We start from the raw sequence: 19908 nt of genomic DNA, 5'->3' as shown, positions 1-19908 counted from the left end.
CTTGGTACAAACGTGAATCTTTACGGGTTAAATGGGTTTAAATCATTGGGTTAAATGGAAGAAGGGACATATTGAAATTTAATGAAATAATTGACTTTGTAATTCCACACACTTTATTTAAAAACACGACCCAGGTTTCGACGTTGAACGTCATCGTCAGGTGGTCCTCATACGACCCCTCAGTCTGATGCGGCACCAGTGCCGACAAGATTATCCGTACCGGTGGGAGTTCCCACCATTACCGGTAGTTTTAACAGCAGACAAGGAAGTGACTTGTGAGATATTGGGGCGTGTGCTTATGTTGTTTGCGAGAAGAAGAAGCATACTAGACTATAACATACAGACTATACTAAGAACTATTTACAATTGACAATAGTGACAAACATAATTTAGTGAGAGGAAACATAAATAGAATAGATAAAGAACAGACTATTTCATATTTTTGATTTTTGATGCTTCTTTTTTTTCATTTCTTTTTTACTATTTATAATAAATTTTTTTTAATTATATTATTTTTTAACACATTTTTTTTTCTTTTATTCATATTTCATTTTTTTCGGATGTTTTTTTTAATATTATAATATTTTTTTTTCTGTTATTATTATTTTTTTATTACTTTTTTTATATTATTATTTTTTTTATATATATATTTTTTAAATATAATTCAATAACATACAATTGTAGGAGCAACTATAGAAATGGTATACAAGAACAGCGTTGGTAATATGTTTACATACAGATATAGTAGAATTAACAACTGAAAAAGTTATGGAATATTGGATAAATCTAACAGTGATATCACCAATCTATATAAATGTGAATACATATAAATATATATTTTTTTTAATACAAGTAATATATAAAAAGAGAGATAGGAAAGACTCATAGGCGAGTAATATGTTTAGGCAGTGTAATTGTGGTGTTCATTCGAAGGTTTCCGCGGCGATGAGTAGGTGATTTCCACATTTTTCGGGCTGCGTCCGCGTATGTCGTTTAAATGTACAACAGTTTCGCCAGCTATCCTGCTGGCGTCCTCAGGTCAAGGATGAAAAGAAGCTTGTTGTCCCGTCTTATATAGGAAAAATCCGGCGCCAATACCGGGAAATTTCTTGGCCAATCAGGGAACGTCCTCATATTTGCGCGGAATAATTCTTTTCCACGCACTGTGGAGTGGATATCCATCCTCTCTGTTAAAATTTTCTGGCCTTTTAACGATTTCAATGGCCTCTCTGATTATTCTCTGGAAGTATTTTCCTTCTTTCGCTATTATTTTAGCGTCGTCGAAGAGAATAGAGTGTCCAGGTTCACTCCAGGCGTGCTCAGCGATGGCCGATGCTCTAAACTGTTTGGCCTTGGTTGCCCTCTGGTGTTCACTCATGCGTGTTTTCAGCGCTCTGCATGTTTCACCGATGTACCATTTGCCACAGGAGCATGGCACTTGGTACACGCCTTCTGATATTAACGGTGAAATTCCATCCTTGGGTCCGGGTAGGGTGTCAGCTATCTTGGTGACGCAGTGGAATCTGGTCACCACATCATGCTTCCTTAAAGCCCTCGCGATTCTTTCCGAAGTCCCTGCGATGAAGGGGATGGTGGTGACGTAAGCCTTCGGTCGTGGTCTGGAGTCTTCCTCCCTGTCAGGAGGAATATGAGGACGTTCCCTGATTGGCCAAGAAATTTCCCGGTATTGGCGCCGGATTTTTCCTATATAAGACGGGACAACAAGCTTCTTTTCATCCTTGACCTGAGGACGCCAGCAGGATAGCTGGCGAAACTGTTGTACATTTAAACGACATACGCGGACGCAGCCCGAAAAATGTGGAAATCAGTGTAATTGTGGATTTGGATGGGATGTCGAAGTTCCATATATTAGTTAAAAGAGGGTTGTTTGTGCGTGGGAGACGAGACTGGAAATTTTTGACTAATTTCTTAAGAAGGTGGTCCTCATAGAAGCACGCTGGCTATATAGTATGCCTTCTGATCATAGGAGGGGGGGGTTGGTCAGAGAGGGAGGTTGGAGGGGTAAAAAGGTTACAATGTAGCTGCGAAGAAAAGAGCATTACATTTTTGACTTAGAAGAGTGGTATATCTAGGAGTGGGGAGTGGGAGGGATACAAAATTTCGTTGGCAAGATCATCTTTCCATCGGACACATTTCAAAATTTCTAACTGCTCCAAAGCATCGAGCCTTTGACGTTTTAAGGGACCATTAGGTCTCAATTTCACCCAAATAAAATCTCTATTTATCTCTCTATCTTTATGATATATGCGTTTGATAAATGGAAAACTATAAGTGAATAAATGAACAATAGTATGAACCATTGTGGGTGATGGTCACTTGGATAACACGACTTATTATAGCCGCAAGGTCATCAGATCGATTCCCACCTAGATCATAGCTTGCTCATAGTTGGAACAAACACGACTAAATTTAATTAAATAAGCCATATCTTCGTCCGGAAAACTTGATGATAAGCTGAGAGTACAACTGGTCGAGGAAGTAAGAAATTAGACGTTGAGTGGGCTGTGGATTGAGAAGACAAGTTCTCGGCATTTACGTTTGGCGTAAGATAGTGATTTCATTTAGGACTTATTGAATTGTATCACTCTCAATATTTTTTTAAATCTCCATTCATTCCCTCCATTAAACATCTTTTTGGAACGGGAAAAATAATCCTATATTCTTTGTTCCACCGCTTTAACTATCTTGTGAAGTGTAATATTGAAAAGGCAATTCTTTTGATTGACTTCTTTTTGTAGATCTTGGAATAATTGTATCTCCCTTTAAAGAGTGTACGTAATAGCCAATTAGTCATTTCGTCGTAACGCTTTTCTCCGCGAATGATGCGAATTTTGCATCGCATTCTCCCCACACAGAATTCGGCGCGAAGGCAGCAGCTAAATGTGAATTCTGCGAACCCCAGTATTTCATAAAATAAAAAAACGATTACAGCCACCAGAAGCATTCTTATTAAATTTATAATAAGCATATTTCTTTTAAACCTTAAAATCACAATAACGCAGTTTATTGCAGAGATGTCAGGGTTCTAGTTTTATATTTGCAGGCGGAGAGGAAGTGTCTTGTTGACAATTTGTCATAAATGTCATCTGATAGGAAAAGTTATAGGACGTAATTTCTTTAATTAATCTAATATGATTTAAACGTGTTCGTCGCCCTGAATAATCAATTATAGGTAATTTTCTGTCGCAGATTCCAAACCATTCTATTGACCGTCAATCATTTCATCTCTACTAAGTTCTTTGCGCTTAAGTCTATCATCTCCTGCATGTAATTCATCCTTTCAATCATCCTGTCACTGTAATTCTTTCACTCTACGTTTTCTTCAGTCATAGTCCCAACTGATAGTAACCAATCAAACTTCAGTTTAGTCCAATTAGATTTCCTATATCTCATAGGAAGAGGAAATTTAATTGGACTCTTTCCTCAATAGCCTTCTCTCTCTTCACCTTAAAATCTTTAAAGAATCCCATTTCCGTAGAAAATGAAACCCCCTGGACAACTTTTGGCGAAGTATTTCATGCCGATATTTATAATTACCAAGAGCGGTTGTTTCTCACTTTAAAAAACCCTCTCAAAATTGCACGTAGCAAGCCAAACATACGCATTTCATTGAGTTATTTGTAACATCAATTCAAAATTAATTTTTCCTATATTAAAATCAAATACTATATTTTTAATTATCTATCAAAAAGATTATATGTGTAGGATAAGGGAGCCGTATATACGAGGTATATTATGCATTACTTGTAGTGTGTATTAGACGCTATCGATAACTGACAATTAATTTAAGCACTTTAATACGATATTTGGATCTCCGAGTTGAAGTTAAGAAATGATTGTTTCTTGACTCAAAATGTATGTGCGAGTCACATATCAGCGAAGCAAGCAGAATACATAATCACCAATGACATGAATCATTCAAGTTATAATTTTAATTTGCTAATCCCCTTCAGATATTAATTAGATATATTTACGCCTTCGCCACGAGACAATTCGTTAGCAGTGGCTGCCTCCCATGCTGTATCGCGGGGGGAACGGAAACGCGACTTGGAATTCAAATCTTAGCGGATTATCTGTTCGGTGATTTCGATGAGCTCAGCTAGCATTAGTCTTTAGTGAGTCACATACAGTTTGATTCAAAGTCCCTTCCCTTTAGCCGCCTGTGGTCTCTATAATCCACGTGGGCAAATAAGACAGCAGTAAACCACCAGCAGGTTGGTTTTGTTAAGTGAGGGTAGGAATCCCGTCAAAGCAAGCGTGTTCGACGCGCGTATTCAAGGGAAGAAGATCCCTCCCAGTACCACACGTTTTAGCAAAAATCTCTAGTTTTCAATAATTGAAACTTTTTTTTAAGATTTGAAGGTCATTGATGAGCAGCGATCACCCTTAAGGAATAAGCGGAAAGAACAAAAACGAAAACGAAAAAATTTATTTAGGTACGACCATATTTCGCCGACTAATATATCTACATCGTCAGGTGAATTTCTACAGAACGTTTGGCATCTCAAGGTTTAACCTTGTGAGCATTCACCTTGAGGAATAAGAGGAACAAATTCCATGAAACTGCTGGAGATAACAGTAACTTTTAACGGCGTCTTCCACTAAGTGAATATTACAATGTAGCAATTTCAGGGAGTAAAAATCATTCGCCTTGACCGGGATACGAACCCGGATCCTTCGATATCCGGCCGAGTGCTCAAGCCACTTTAGCTATCGAGGCTTCCAGGTCAAGGCGAATGATTTTTAAAATATGATATTTTTGAATTTAAATAAGATAAACTGTGAAATTCCTAAAAAAAATTATTTTGTTTATCTCTGCAAAACTTGGGTATCTTATTCCTCAGGGATGTTTGGCCTTTAAGGCCAACGGAAGTGCGGGTGAACTGTAGCAGTCCAAAGGCTGCAAGGCACAAGCTTTTTGTTAAATTGCTCATGATAATGCTGACTATCCAACGAAAACTGCTTGAACCCGAATAAAGTTTCCGTGGAACACACAAATTTCGTATTTGTTCTCTCGGGTATGAGATCCCTGAAATTTAAGCATGACACCGTATAATTCGTTTGGACCCATTAGCACAAATTCGTACTGTGTGTGTTAGTTACCTTAAAAGGCAGGTCTATATTAATCGGTCGAGTCTATCGGATCTCTTGGGATGATTCCATATCGATCGCTGCAACCACTTCCATTCAACCCCCTCGTCTCCCCCAGAGCCAAATTCTTTCAAATCCCTCCCTTCACACGCCCGTGCCACCCCTCCCCACCACTCCAACCCCTTCCTCAATCCCTTCCGAACCATTCCGCGCCGTCGACCGCCACTCGGAAACCCATTGCCCCCCTTTCCATCCTTCGCCACCAAGGTTACAGCGCCACCGCAAGGCCGTGGCGGGAGGATGGGTCGCGTTATGGATACGGTCCGCCCGCCGGCATCACGTCCCCACCCTATCTCTCTCTCTCTCGAGCGCACCCGAAGGAGAAGGAATGTATCCCGGCCACACGCACGCACTCCGCGGCGAAACCCCAATCCCCGTCCGCTCCCGGCTCTCAACAAACTCCTCTTCCACGCCACCAGACTTCCACTCTCCCTCTCTGCCCCTACATACCCGCCCCTCCACCGCCAACCACCCCCCCACACCGATGATGAGGGGGCGAGGAATGGGTGAGGCGAAAAGAATTCCCCTCGCAAACTGCGCTCGCATCATGTGCCCCGTTCATCCCGTCGCACGCCCCAGGGACCCTCTCGGATAGGCGATCTTACCCCACGGCCTCCCTCTCCGCCGCCCTCCCCCCTAAACTGTGCCTGCCCGCTGAGGGGATTGACGTGGTTCCGGAGGGTTGCGCTTCGTTTTCGAGTGGGTGGTGCCGTTGGGGCCGCGGATGGACTTGCTGGTATCACGGTGCGCCCTCCCGCCTGTAGATTAGAATTAATGTTCGAAAAAGGGGTTTTATCTCACCCCCCCCCCCAATGTCCAACCCCGTCTGTTCCATTTTGTCCCTGGCACTTTTCACTCCCGTATCCCTCTCGATTCCTATCTCGGAATATATGCCGAAGAGCGATGGGGAATTTATTTGGAGGTAATGCGCGAGATGATTGTGTGCCTAGTTGATTTAAGTGCGATCCATCGTTGCTTTTGTTTCCGGGTCATGAACTCAGGGCGAGGTTAAATGGCAAGTGGCGCGGATGCTTCTGGTTCCGTGGATCCCACTCTCGATCCTCGGTGAGCTGGTTTGATTTTCGATCATACTAAAACTCTGATTTTAGAATCTTCAAGAGAACGCTCCCGCTATACCGCCATCGAATGAGATATGAAGCCCCTACACTCGGTCTTATTTCCTTCGCCTTTTTTAAAATGTGGCAACATTATGTTGAAAGAGCTAGTTTTTCCTTTCAAAAACTTGCTCCCGCTATCATTTCTCGTATTTGCACCCTCCTGTAGTCAAAGAGGGGTCAGGATCTCAATTTATATGGTTATAGGTTAATTAACGCTTAACTATGTAGCTTAACTAATGCTCCCTTGTCTTGCTTTCCAGTTTGGCACGATTCCTCTTATCATGGTGGTGGTCTATCTTATGATTGGTTGATGTTCATGTTTATCCCATCTTACCCTGTATTTTTTTAGCCCCACTTATCCAAAACTTCAGTAGTGAGTAAAATGAACACTTGATTAAAACTGTTTACCGCTAATATGTACGCGTCTTTATATGTGCAGCACCGTGTACGTCCTTTTCAAGAGCTTTTCTTGCATTTCTCCCCTTTTTACCCCTTAAATATACTTCTCCCTACCCTTTCCACTTGTACCCACTCTCACAAAACTATTTCGTAGATCGCGGCGTATTTGTGCTGACGTATAGATGAAATTGCCATTGCCAAAGTGCTCATTTTTTCGAAAAAAGAGAAACGTAACCATTTATAAAAATGGATTTGTGCACTGCAACACCTAAGGTAAGCGTATTCAGTTTAAAATATAACGGTCCGCTTCTTTGGAAGTTGGTATCTGCTTTTTTTTCAGCACGAGAGAAACATCTCGGCATGATGACCGCGAAAATAATTGATAGAAGAGAAATTGCATTAATTCCTAATATTGAATAAAAACACGATAACTTTGTTTTTTTATTCTCAATCCAAGTGGAATTTTTAAATGTGAAAACGAAGGCCTTCAATGAGAAGAAAATGATGAGAGAAGATTATATACGCTTGAATAAAATTATTACTGAAGTATTATCACCATGTTTCTGAATTGGAGAGAACAATAGTATTGGTGCTGAAAATTACGTAGATTTGTTCATGAAAGGCAGGACAACAGAAGTGGGTAACAGGATGGAAAATTGATGTTAAGACTTACTTTTTAGAGTAAGACTGATTTAGTTATTGTGATTTAATGAGCTCTCCTGCTTTTTTAATTATGATGAAGTTTAAATATAGTTGGAACGACTAGTGCTTATCCTCAAGAACGATGTGGTCACATTTTAATCGATTACATCTGGCAATGGTCATCAATTGTCGAGAATTAATGAATGGTCTACTCCTAAATTTTGGGATATGATACCACCAAAGAACTTATCTTAACTTTTTGAAACAATTTTTCATAATACATTTACAGGTATCTTTTATTACATTTTTTCACATCCTCACGCAAAGGACCCCATATAAGGGCCAGTGATATTGATTTCCTATGCGAATTAGTATGAAATTGCACCTGAGGAAAGTGGAATGGTATTGGAGTCTTTAAGTATGAAGGATTGGAGAGAGAGGATTTATGTATATGTATGTGTGTGTGTGTGTGTGTGTGTGTATATATATATATATATATATATATATATATATATATATATATATATATATATACATACATTCAAACACGAAATCCCGCCATATGACGAACAAATATTCATTCACAAGGAAATAGATACACTGGATAGGCGGGGAAGGTGTAATCAGGCAAATCACGAGCGTAAAAATATTTCCTTGACCGGGATTTGAACACCGGATCTTTCCACTTGCCGGGCGGATGCTCTAACCGCTTGAACTATCGTAGAAACTCAATTTTATCTTGAGATTTGCTCCTCTTATAGTATTCAAGTGCCCCGAACCTTTGGCCAAGAGATGGCGTTAGAGGGCTGTTTCACCCACCAAAGGAGAAATACACGACACACAAGAGGAAGGACAGTAGGTAAGCAATCATACAATATAATAAAGGATAGGAACAGTGCGTTTCGTGACACTCATTGCCACTCCAATATCATTCCACTTTCCTCAGGAGCAAGTTCGTAAACTGGTAGCTGGTTGTATCAAATCTTTAGGAATCATAAAATTAAGAAGTATGTTATTAATTTGTTGAATATAATATTAATTTCTAGACATGTTTTTCACTCAGGAAAGAGAGTTATATTTCGAGTAACCCCACCCATTGTTGGTAATAGCTCACTGTAACCTTAGATAGACATTACGAGAAATGAAGAGGTAAAGGATAAATATAGGTTCTCCTAATTGGTAAAACAAAGATAAATGGATAACTCAGCATTCAATTCCGTTCACCGTGGAGAGATTTTTCTTCCTTCCATTAAATCGACTTTGGATGTCATTCACTTTTGTAAGTTGCTAATATTTAAATGATGCCTCCTACGGGATTCCTGTATACATCGTACCTCTATGGAGCCACGTGGAAATAAATAACGTTAAAGTAGTCTTATTTTGTCCGTCCTCTAGCGTAATTGGAACCAAGAAACCATTCGCATCAACCAAGTTGCATATTTTTGTGTCTTCTGTCTAGTTATGGTTAGGTGTTCACTCGAGGAGGATATGAAGATGGCATCCTGAAGGAGAAGACATATCTCTCAAAATTCCTCTCCAATCGGGCAGGCAGACGCACACAAGAGTAAAATAGCTTACATGCATCATTAATCGCTTTTGATGCTTTAGCTCAGGCTGTATCTTCTATACAATATATTTCAGAATATTCCCCTGGCTACATGTACACTATACTTTGCAAGCCACCGCAAGGGCGTGTGGTGGGGGTGTTAGGGTACCAGCCATATACTTAGAACTATAGTTTATGCATTCATATGAATAAATACGATGTGATGCACAAAAACACTTATACTATATGCCTTTACACACCATGCAATGATTGTTGTGCTTGCCCAAATCATTAGATTCTAGTATTTAAACTAAATTAAATTTTTGGGTCTCTTGAATTCCATTTTCTTATGATTCTGTCTCTTGCGAGTGGGGAATGAGCCCTTGGATATGTTCGCGTTCATATCTGTCTCTCTCATTTTTACTTGGTGATTTAATCTACCGATATAACTTGGTGCCATAATTATTCAATCTCTGTCGCCTGCAAGTTCAGGTGCTTGGTACCTCTCTTAAAGTCTTAAGATTTGCCTGCTGTCTTCGTGGTTGAAGATGCTCCCTGCCCAATTCCTACTGAACACCCGTTGATGTTTACTCGTTTCTAGTAGCGATTTATGACAAAACGGATTTAAACCTTATCTAATTCCTTAATTGAAGTTTTCTCCCGTGTATTACCAATACTACGAGTTGAATAGCGTAGGATAAGTAATATTTTACTTTTCCACTTTCAAAAAAGAACTTCATTCAAGATTCAGCTTCCCTGAGACATCATCAAGTTTTTTCAAGCCGAAAAAAACCATCATTGAATCAAGTTATTAAACAGTGACTGATATATTTTCCCTAAAAAATGACGAGTTTCTACCAAACTATGCCAAGTGATTTCTTTGCAATAAACGATGAGCAAATCAATTTGGCCTCTTTATTTTGCTGTGCGTCAGCTTTGAGAAACATGTGAAAGGATTCCAAACTCGTATTTTTAAATTGCGGTTCAATTTAATTACCAGAGATTAAATCGTAAAAGGCACCCAAATTTTTGTAGAAGTATTGCATAACTTGATCGTTGGATCTATAATTCAAGTTACCCTCTTAAAGTTTGCCCACCTAAGACCGTACGTCATTCGAGAAAAAATTAGTGATGGATCTCAGATTTACGATCTTAAGATTACTTTCATTGTTTTCAGCAACCAAATAATAGGAAAGGGGGCGTAGTACGTATTATTGATCATTCGGCAGTTACGCGGTATGTTCAGAGCCACATAGAATACCGTTTAAGAGTTTTATCTTTCAGGTTTCTTTTTTGACGTTTTAGAATGGGCTCGAGGAATTGGAGAGAATTTCGACGACTAAATCTTTCGAATTGGGGTTAGGTCTCTGAAGTTATTTGGATCGCGGAGCGGGTGAAGGGGGGACGACAATATCCACGAGGAGAATACCAATGAAATAGGTAAAGCATTAATGAAATAGGTAAAGGTTTAATACAGGGTCCGAACAATAAGTATCGGGACTGGTTCCAAAAAACAAAATTTATTGCAGTTATCATTACAATTACTTAATAATCTTCAAAATACATTCCTCTTGCATCGATACACTTAGTTCGGCGCGTCTGCCACCCGTCAAAAGCCCGCTCGAAGTCGGTTTCCGGAATACTATTGAGAGCCTTTGTCGTCGCCGCTTGAACCGCCTCAATGGAGTCGAACCGATATCCTTTGAGTTCTTTTTGAGCTATCCTTTGAGGTAATAACCTTGTCGAGAAAACCTTTATCGCAGTCCAAAATTTATTGCAAATTTCCCACCGCGACAGTTTTTGTTCCTCGCTCAAGACTTTCGGCATCAGTTTGACGCACACTTACCTCATCGCAAGATCCTCTGTTACAATGGTGTGGAACGTTCTGACTGAAAGATCGGACTCCTTACTGATAAGGGCGATGGTTAAATGCCTATCAGGGTCCAAAACGTTTTTCACTTTGGCCACCTGAGCATCGGTTCGAGTGGTCGTCGGGCGTCGGACGCGGTGCTCATCTTCGACGAGCTCCCGGCCTTCCTTCAACATTTTGTGCTACTCAAAAACTCTTAACGCGGATTAAGGCATCATCCCCATAAGCCTGTTTAATGAGTTCAAGGGTCTCCGACGCGGATTTCCCGATTTTAAAGCAAAACTTCACAGCGTAGCATTGCTCGACGGTGCGCTCCATGCTGGCGCGACGAAACCACAAACGATCACACGTCACAAAAATCCACCTCCTGTCTCATCACATGCTCGGAGGCGACTGAACTAAAGTGCGCCTGAGTGGTGGGGGTCCGGTCGGACCGGACCCCCACCACTCAGGCGCACTTTAGTGGTGGGGGACCGGTCGGACCCCCATCCACCGCTCCGTTGAGGCTACAGCGAACCAGTCCCGAACTTATTATACGGACTCTGTATCTACACACTGCCGCGCAAGCCACCACAAGGGCGTGTGGCGGGCGTTATTATGGTACCACCAGTAAAACAGATTGCAAACACATGCAAAAAAACAAAAGACGTTCACACCCACACAGACGAATATATTCATGCAAAACCCACATCAGCTTAAGCATATGCAAATACATATACTAGCAACTAAAAATCATATGCGCCTACAAATGTACCAGGTGTCTTCGCAGCGTTCAATCATTTCCCCGCTTTTAATTCCAATGACTCTACTCTTTTTTATATAACTTCGAATTTTTTTAATATTATAATTCCTGACTGTCCGAGAAAATAGCAAATATTTATACTCGTATCTAACTGTACTGGAGTCTATCTACCTCATTTTTTCTTTCTGGTCTAGCCTACCCAAATAACGTGGAGCCATAATGATTCCCTCTGTGCCATAGTTAAACTCGTGGGTTCTGAACCTCGCTGAAAGTCGAAGTCTCGCTTGTTCCCTTCGCATCTCAAACAGCTCCCGGTCTAATTCCCCTAAAAGGCCCGTCACACTCGTCTTCTTATCGTAACAATTTTTGACGAATCTGGTTGATTTTCTCTTCACTTTATTCAACTCATTTATCAACGATTTTTTCCGAGGATCCAAATATTTGCGACGTATTCAAAATATGGCCTCCCTTTAGCGATATTACACCTCTCTTTAACTACCGCATAACATTTTCCCACCACCCTTTTGATGAAGGCGGATTTTCTGTAAGGCGGATCCGCATATTATCCTGATATGTTAACTCCATGAAAGGTGATAGGACTACCCCTAAATATCTAACTCGATATGCCGCACTTAACACCGAACCCTCTAATGCCTAATTTGTATACTGCTCATCACTGCTTTTGTTCCAAAATTTCAATTATCGCATTTCCTTAGGTTCATTACTATTCCCCGTCAATGAATTGGTGCCGTCGAACTGACTCGCAAAAATAACAAAAATACCACATTGTTCCTTACATATATGTGTTCAAATTCCATCACCAGAAAATAAAAATTAAATAAATGGATTGTTCCCGATAGAAAAACCAATATTTGTGTGTGTTCAGGATGGTTTAAAATTATCAATCACCGAATTTTGGAATTCATTGATAAGCGGTATGCTCACACTCTCAGCATCAATCATCAAACATGAACAATTACCATACATGGCATGAGCATCTCAAATCGATAGCTACAAATCATGGGTAATTAATCGGATAACACTCTAATGGAAATTACGTACAAACCTCACTCGTTACCAGACAGTATAAAATCACTGACGCCATTGAAATTTTCATCCATTGAGATGAATGATTAGGAAAACCAATGGTGGCACTCGAAAAAGTAATTTGTCGGGTAAAAACCAATAATTGTATTCACCGAACAATTATGCACCGCATTGAATTTTGGGAAGTTGACCATACACATCACCATAAGGGGCATGCATTGAAATGGAATAATGGGCACATAGGATATAGGTAATTGATTCCGGGAGTACATGCATCGGGGTAAGGCGAGGAGGAGAGGGAAAGAAAACGTAATAGTGGAAGATCATAGGGTTCCCACATGCCACCGGCATTCTGCGGTGCCCCGATTCAGGACTCCGCCTCCGGCGACGACTACGATCCAAGAAACCGCCACCAGCGAGAGGCCGCGACCTGCCAGAGGAGGACGAATTCATTCCCGCCCCCCCCCCCCCCAATTCACCCCTTCCGTACCCACAACAACCAATATCTATTTGTTTTAGGAAAAATATGGCTTGTAGCTTGCGTGTTTATGTATTTTTTTAATATTTCAATCCCAGGATTGGTTTATTGCAGTATATATCTTTCCATTCTACCGTATTTTGAATGAAAGACAAGGCTGCATGTTCTAGGGAGAATGTGGGAAAAGTAGGGAAAAGTTTAAGCCTTCGGCCTTCTCTGAAGTCTTTTTCAGATCGGCATATATATACATATAAACATATATATATATATATATATATATATATATATATATATATATATATATATATATATATATCTTTATATATATATATATCTTTATATATATATATATATATATATATATATATATATATTCAAACACGAAATCCCGCCATATGGTGAACAAATATTCATTCGTATGGAAAAAGATATAAGGAAAAGAGATAGAAACCCATATAAAGGACGAATAGATATATTTTATATATATGGAATTAGCACTAATAGACAAAGACAAAAACACAAAAACACACAAAAAAAAGAGAAACTCACTCGGTATCGAATTTTCGGTGGTCTACACCACCTTTCTCAAGACAAAGAAGGTCCTCACAAAGAAAATATACACACACACATCAAACACGAAAACCTGCCATACTGCGAACAAATTTTTTAAAGGTATGTATACACCTTTAAATTATGAGCGCAATAAATTAGGACACTTGCAGAAATGTTTAACGTTTTCGCTGTCAGCCCGCCATTTTGGACGAAGAAGGCTGCCCAAACTTTCTAAATATGCCCTATTTTATTTTATTGATACATATACATACAAGGGGTATTCCAGTGAGTAGAGTAGAGTGGTGGGCTACTAACCAGAGGGTACGAGTTCGATTCCATTTGGCAATCTCACCTTCAACCAAGCTGTAGAATTTTCCGGGTACTACTTCTATATCTTCCTCGAAACCATAGGCGGCAGAGGGGAAGTAACCAGCCTCCCTAATACGCTGAATATGTGAATTCCGCTCTGCCAGTGTGGCTTACATGGCTCGTAGCATCAGGTACTCTGCCCTCATCCCTGATGCTTACTATTTTATACTTGTCACCTTCGGGTAACAAGTATAAAATAGTAAGTATCAGGACATCTCATTTGCATCTATTTCAACCATTAGTTCAAAATCAAGAAACATATCTTTAAATCGACAATATATATTAGATAATGACTAATTAATTGTAATACTTCTTAAGTAACATGAAACATATATATATATATATATATATATATATATATATATATATGTTTATATGTATATATATCCTGTGTGCTCTGGATATATATACATATAAACATATATATATATATATATATATATATATATATATGTTTATATGTATATATATCAAGAGCACACAGGAATAGAAAGATATTTACTTGAAGAAGTTCCCCAACGGTAATTAATATTTCAGCTGCAACTGCGCAGTATTCACATTAAATAATCTTTTTGTTTTCGTATCATTGCAACGTTTATGAATTATGTATGAGTGAATAGTTACCGATTAAGCTGAGAACCTCTCGACTAGGATAAAATTAGTGCAAACAAAGGATGTTTATGTCCTAATCGGTGTTTCTGTTGCTCATTTGGTTCCTATATTTTATTTATGCACTACGCCACAAATTGCTGTCATGTGCTGGGAACAAAAGATACTCTCCGTCAAGCATTGGTATTATTGTCCATCTTTCGACCATATTCAACCTGCACACGTGCAACCCATAACAATTTGAAGATGCAATATGACTGTTAATGTGCAAACAATACGCAGAGAGTGGTTATCTGAGGGATTCATTCGGTGAATCGTCGAGGAAACAGTAACCGAGCATAATTCTGTCCCTAATGACAGTAGATGGGCAAGGAATAGAGATTATGGCGTCGAGTTAGAATGTGGGCGAGGGAGACAGGTGAGCGCATGGAGCCCACGATGAGATGCGACGCATTCAGTGGAGGGGTATCGATTATAGCACTCCTTGCAGTAAGGGCAGTGCAGGGTATGTACGGTGAGGGAAGGGAATGAGTAAAATGTAGGTACGTACCTAAGCCCAGGGAAACTATCGAATTCCGATAGCACAGACTCACCTTGTGCAGGAATTGTCGTAGTCTGCAAATTTGAACGATACCAAAATGTATGACCATGAAAAATATTTTGCAGGAAATTTCTTGATAACAAAAATTGCCAATGGTTATGCTGGTGAAGCATCTGGAAGCATTTATGGTTTTTCTATCTTTGGTTGTCACATAAAAATGCTGAGGGAGATAGAATTGTGAGTAGATTCCAGGCAACCTATTTTCCCTTCCATATGGGAAGAAGAGATTCGATTCTAATCGTTTCCTTTCTTAAGGTATACCTATGCATCACTGAAGGTGATACCCAAGCTGCACCCACAGATGATCTACAATTAAACAGAAAAATATTTCATCTTCAGGAAAGAACTCTACGAATGATTACAGTACGCTAAAAAATACGTCAGTTGGTTCTTTTCTAAGTGTGATATATTAACGCTAACAAGACGACAATTACGCGAATGATAAGATGAAATCATGGAGGAATAGCACACCTTGGAGTAAAAATTTTAAATTATATTTGGATAACTAATAACTAATGCACTGTTACATAGCAAACAGTGGAATGTGTCGATGGAGACATTATTCAGAGTGATGGTTAATTAGTGTACGAATTCCAAATACAACTCCTAAAAATGGATCGTGAAGGTTTTTAAGTGAGAAAAACAGTAATTTAGCGATTCCTATATTTGGTTACCACCAAAAGTCATATTATTGTCTCAGTTGAACAAGATGTATAAGTTGACACAACGGAAAAGGGACACTTTAATTTTCCAGGGTGAGTTCTAATTTAAATTTGAGAATAGTATACGGAAATAAAAACATGAGTTGGCCAACTGAATGGTTCCAAAACCAAAAGAAGTCCCAAGTTTATGTAAAGCAAAGTGCAGTGGGAGTGATGTTGCTGAAATTGATGCCAATCGTTTGGCATTTTGGCCTGGAGTTGACGAATGGGAAAACAATGATTCTCGTGAAGAAGTACAAACCATTTTATTATACCAGTACATGTATTACTCTGTTCGTACGAAAGTTAGTATTCAAGGCGTCGTTAGTGCAGTTTCTTGAGCACCATTTGATAGCGAGTCTAAAAACCGTGGATACCTAGACTCGATAGTGGATCTGTCGGGGATGAGGTAAAGGCAATTAGAGAGAAAAATCTATTTAGAGAGCCAGAATCGATTGAGGACAAAATCTTGAAAAAGCAGCTAGAACACTTGATTGAGGAAAAACTGAAATCAAATCATGCGAAATGAAAAAAACGCGCCTAAAATGCAATTTTGAGTAATGCTTGAGGAGATTCAAATAAATGATGATTGAACGTGTGATGGAACACGTGTGAATGGCCCGGTCAACTGGAAGAAAGGTACGGAATGAAAAAAGATTTTTAAAAAAAATCTGCGCGTTTCATTAAGAACCGTTGTGAAAGAACTGAGAGCGTCAAATCGTGATCGGAAATCCTTATCTGTATGACGCTGGAGAAACAAAGATTGCGTGTGCGACTTTCGGAATCATTGAACGAACGCTGACACAAGAGGGAATAACCCTGGCGCCGTATCACAGTGTTAGGCGAGGCCAGGGCGAGGCGTCAAGGGCAACTGGCCGCAAAACCGATCGATGTGAGGGCGCATTTCCCCCTCGCACAACTCGAGACCACAACATTTGGAAACATTTTTTGCGACAAATCGTAATTTCCGGATCCCATTAATCATCAATGAACGATAATTCTGACCTAACACCACTTACCGCTCGCTCCCCCAGACGTGTCCGGAGTAAGATGTAGATTAATGCATGGAAGTGAAACTTAAGCATGCAATAATAAGTATGGGTGTAGAAAAATAGTATAGATAGGGTGAGAAATGAGTGTGGTATGAATTAATATGATTGCGTACACCATGGGCAAGGTTTCAAGCCAGTTAGTTTATCACGTGTATCAGAGAAAATTTAATTGAATCCAAAAAAAGTTCGAAGATATTCATGAATGGAGCAAAATTGAAACAAATTTGACAGATGAGGTTAAGGCGTACTACGGAAGAAATTGGAAAAATGAATAAGGCTTCGGTTTTAATCTGAAATCAGGCTTTTTAGACCGTCCCAACGCCAAAATGAAACACTCATTTATAGCATTTATATGTATTCAGGTGAATCAGAAAGACAAAGAAACTTGCAGAGAGTATTGAATTTACGAGTTCTCTCTCGACCCAGCTTGCATGATGGGTTTTGCTGAATAATTATGACTTTCCTCTTCCAAAAGTAAGTTCACCTTACTTACTAATCATAAAATGTATTCCAAACTTTTGAAAGTCAAAACTTAAGTTAAGAAGGCATTGCTCGAACTAGGCATATACCTCATGCTATTTTTCAGTGGGTTCAATTTAGGGCGACGGTGTAAAAGCAACGTGTACGCTCAGAGTGATCAACTTCCTTGATGGATGTGCTTTGGGTCAGATGATGTCTCCACACGTTTGGGGCTTTTCTTTAGGAAAATACTTCTGTGAGCCTTATGCTTCAATACATTGTCTAGACATGTTTCGAAAATGTATGCAAATTCCCGCAGACAGTGATTAAGCACGAAAACAATCCTCCCGCGTGCGCGTCGAGAAAGAGAAAGGCGTGCATGTAGGCTAAATAGTACAACATTCATGACATTTTTGATATATTTTCCAATTAAAAACTTGACACGAGGAAAAACAGAAGGCGCGTTGATGGCCCAAAGCAGTCATACCCAGTACATCGTAGATATTTTGTTTTCGGACTAACTGCCGTGAATAAGTACTCAACAAAATGCAGTGCTGAGTAATATGGCATGATTGCAATGAGAGTAATTTCAGAATTTAGGTACAATTTTTGAATTAATTAATATTTTATGCAAATGCGATTCATTTTGAAAATATTATGACGATTACACATCATGTATCTGGTCGATAAATACGTGAAACTTAATCAGGAAAGCATATTCCTGCATGTCTTAAATGCTACAAAGTAGATGTCTTATGCAAATGAATTAATTCTCCTAACTTACTTAAAGTCATTGCCATTCATATAATCATAGAACACTGTAAATCCTACAATATCAGTGAGTGGCTTATGTCTATTTAGGAGTCTGCTGTAAGTTTCCATGCGGTTTTTCCCACAGCTATATAAGAATATTTACGAGTTTCGAGTTATCATGCAACTAAGCTGATAGACTCTTTCGTGCATTTACGTAAATATGTATGACAAAAAAATCAGTTTGAATTTTCGATAGATGCTGGCAAATCTTGTTAAACATTAACCGGATATCAATTAATTTGGCGTATTCATCTGGTCAATAAATCTGGTCCCGAGGGAAATTTAGGACTCAATTTCTATTGATACAGGATTATTAATTTAGTGTTGGATTAGAATCAGATGTTTGAAAATTAAAATGTACGTGAAATATATTTATCACTCATTTATTCCTAATAACGGCCAAAAAAAATGTGACAAAGATGAAATTAATTGAACCAACTAACTTGGTCATTGTTAAGGACTCTATGCCACCAGGCAACCTTAGGGATGAAGAAGGCGATAGAGTTCCCAATTAGTTAGAGGACATAACAGCTGGCGTTCCTGGAGAACAGCATTTGATGGTGATGAAGGATTGGAATGCGACGGTAGGCCAAGGAAGAGATGGCAGTGAGGTAGGGGACTATGATTTACGGACAAAAAATCACTGCGTGGAGAAAGCAGTGGAGTTCTGCAGGAGGCAGGTTTAAATTATAACGAACACTTGGTTCAGGAACCGTCGTAAGTATGCATGACAATTTCAAGGTATTCAGGAAGATATCAGTCAGACTAGATTATGGTCAAGCACAAATTTAGGAGCAGCGTGATTAATTCGTATAGTTTACCTGGAGCGGAACTCAGGCAATTCCTTATAGATAATAAAGTATAGCGTCCGATTCCAAAAGATAAAGCAGGAAAGACGATTGAGAAAATGGAAAAATGTAGAATTAACAGGCACGAAAAGAAAGGAGAATTAGCAGACCTTAGAGAAAATCATGAAAGAGGAAAGGTAGCTGAGTTCTACAGAGGAAAACTGACAGCATATCAACAAAGAAATGTCGGAAGCCGAAAACGAAGTTACCCGTAAAATACATAGGGTAAACGTGCATAGGGCAAGAACAAGGAAGCTATGAATATCGACGAGAGATGGTTGGAAAGATACACGCGAGAAGGAAATGGAAGAATGTAAATACAGAGTTAGTTAAAAGGAAGTATACATATTTAAATAATAAATTGAGACGGGTAATAAATATGGAGAAAGAAGCGTGGGGAAAGACACAGAGAGAGGATATGGAATGTTCACAGAGGGAGGGTAAAATTGGTGGGTTAAACAGGAAGGTTGAATGATTATCAGGACCTAAGAATTGTAAATCTGTTTTAACTGGTAGAGATAAGTCATGGAAAATACTATTCAAACCAGGAAAGATCAAAGAGAGATGGAAAGAATACAGGAAGTCATCCAGTTCCTATGGACATGTTTACAGGGTTCGTCCGGAAAATAAGTGTACTGAGCTCAGGAAAAAAAATTTATTACACTTTTTCATATGTTAAGCTAATATTCCTCAAAATAGGACCCTTGTGAGTCGATACACTTGTTCCAGCGCCGTTCCCATTCCTGGAACGCTCCCGCGAAGGCATCATCGGGAACCTCTCGAAGACACGTCGTCACGGCCTCTTTGACGGCGTCCAAAGTCCCGTATCGCGTTCCTTTCAAACTCCTCTTTATCTTCGGGAACAGAAAGAAGTCCGGTGGTGCCAAGTC

At 39.4% G+C, this 19908-nt stretch overlaps 1 protein-coding gene across 1 annotated transcript in view; it reads left to right on the top strand.

The window, feature by feature from the left end:
* Nucleotides 1-19908, top strand: part of LOC139701071 (rhodopsin-like) — a 113991-nt gene that overhangs the window by 34052 nt on the left and 60031 nt on the right. The gene's annotated exons all lie outside the window — the stretch shown is intronic.

Source organism: Hetaerina americana, unplaced genomic scaffold, assembly GCF_022747635.1.
Source record: "Hetaerina americana unplaced genomic scaffold, ioHetAmer1.1.p SCAF_11, whole genome shotgun sequence".
In the NCBI taxonomy this organism is placed as follows: Eukaryota; Metazoa; Arthropoda; class Insecta; order Odonata; family Calopterygidae; genus Hetaerina; species Hetaerina americana.
The sequence above is the reverse complement of the archived record's forward strand: the minus strand, read 5'-3'. Positions and strand labels throughout refer to the sequence as shown.